This window comes from Mandrillus leucophaeus, unplaced genomic scaffold, assembly GCF_000951045.1.
Source record: "Mandrillus leucophaeus isolate KB7577 unplaced genomic scaffold, Mleu.le_1.0 Scaffold124, whole genome shotgun sequence".
Taxonomy (NCBI): Eukaryota; Metazoa; Chordata; class Mammalia; order Primates; family Cercopithecidae; genus Mandrillus; species Mandrillus leucophaeus.
In genome coordinates this window covers 1,892,574-1,894,181 of record NW_012100765.1, presented here as the reverse complement: position 1 = coordinate 1,894,181, position 1,608 = coordinate 1,892,574, and the positions used below count along the sequence as shown (strand labels likewise).

Here is a 1,608-nt window from a genome sequence, read left to right as displayed (position 1 = left end):
GGCCAAGAGTTCAAGACTAACTTAGGCAACATGGTAAAACCCCATCTCTGCCAAAAACAAAAACTAAAAACCTTAGCCAGGTGTAGTAGTGCATGCCTGTAGTCTCAGCTACTCAGGAAGCTGAGGCAGGAGGATTGTTGGAGGTTGCAGTGAGCTGTGATCGTACCACTGCACTTCAGCATGAGCAACAGAGGGAGACCCAGTCTTGGAAAAAAGAAACAGAAAGTAGAATGGTGGCTGCCAGAGGCTAGGGGCAGCAGGCAATGGGGAATTGTTGTTTAATGGGTATGGAGTTTCAGTTTTGTAAGATAAAAAGAGTTCTGGAGACAGATGGTGGTGATGGGTTACGGCCACACAGCAATGGGGGTGTATGGAATGCCACTGGTCTGTGCACTTAAAGATGGTTATGATAATAAGCTTTATGTTTTGCGTATTTTACAACCTTTTAAAAATAAAAAGTGTGTGCTATTGTGGGAGTCAAGAGAACAGAGCATTTGTGGGGGATGCAGTATAGTCAGGAAGCATGCCAAAAGGCCAAGCGTGATTAGAACTAAAACATGTTTATTTATTAATACTTTACCAATGTGGTGACCACTAATGTTCTTTTAAAAAGTAGTTTTCTAGGCATGGTGGGGACAGAAGTCAGGTTTCTATGGATTAAAGACTGGAGGATTACCAGTGAAGTTGGCCTTGGAAGTTCAGGACTTAAGGTCTTCCTCTTTGCTGAAATATAACAAAACATAAAAACATATAAAAACAAATGAAAACATAAAAATAGGCCAGTATAAATAGCACACACACACTTGCTGCAATAAAACCAAGCTACAAAGCTTTCCTGACTGTTCTTAAATATTCTCAACAGCATTATGGGGCAGTATTTCCTTGTCCTCAATACAAGACCTGAGCCAGTGGTGAAGTCAATTGTGAAAGGGGAGTGAGAGGAAATGAGAGAGCGAGAGACAGAGAGAGAGAGATAAATTATCCAGAGAGAGAGAGATAAATTATCCAAAATTCCATTGAAATTAAGCCAAAATTCCAAAATATATAAAAACAATTAACAAAGGCATCCAACAAAATCAACAGTCAAAAGATAAATTCATTTTACATGAAGGCAATAATAAAATATTATTAAACTATTTAAAATATATATATATTTAAGATCTACAGAGTAATAAATGAAGAACTTACATATGTAATAGAAATTTTGCAGGCAATAAAAGGAATAATGAAGAGAATCGTGAAAAGAAATAACCAAGAAACAATATTTGAGGAGATGATGGCTGAGAATGTTCCATTATCACAAACAAGTCCTTAGATCAAAAGTGCTCTCCCCATGCCAGAAGCTTAAATAAAAATAAAATCACACCTAGAAATAACATAATGAAACAGCTGAATAAAAATTCCAGAGAGGAAATCTTAGAAGCTACCAGAGAAATAGCAGTCAGATTAGCTAAAAAGGAATAAGAATTAAACAGCCCCATGCTTCTCATCAGCAATAACAGAAGCTAGAAGACCATGAGGTGGTATCGTCACAGTGTTGAGGGTAATATAAATCATTTTTCAAGTCATTATTCAAGAAGAAGGACAAAACTAAGACATCAGGAATGC

The 1,608-nt window shown here is 37.1% G+C and overlaps 1 long non-coding RNA gene across 1 annotated transcript; it reads right to left on the bottom strand.

The window, feature by feature from the left end:
* Positions 1-541: 541 nt before the first annotated feature.
* LOC105533302 lies at positions 542-923 on the bottom strand. The gene is made up of 2 exons (XR_001005099.1): positions 800-923; positions 542-723 (listed from the first exon to the last, which is right to left on the bottom strand). It is a non-coding gene; the product is annotated as an uncharacterized LOC105533302 (long non-coding RNA).
* Positions 924-1,608: the final 685 nt, after the last annotated feature.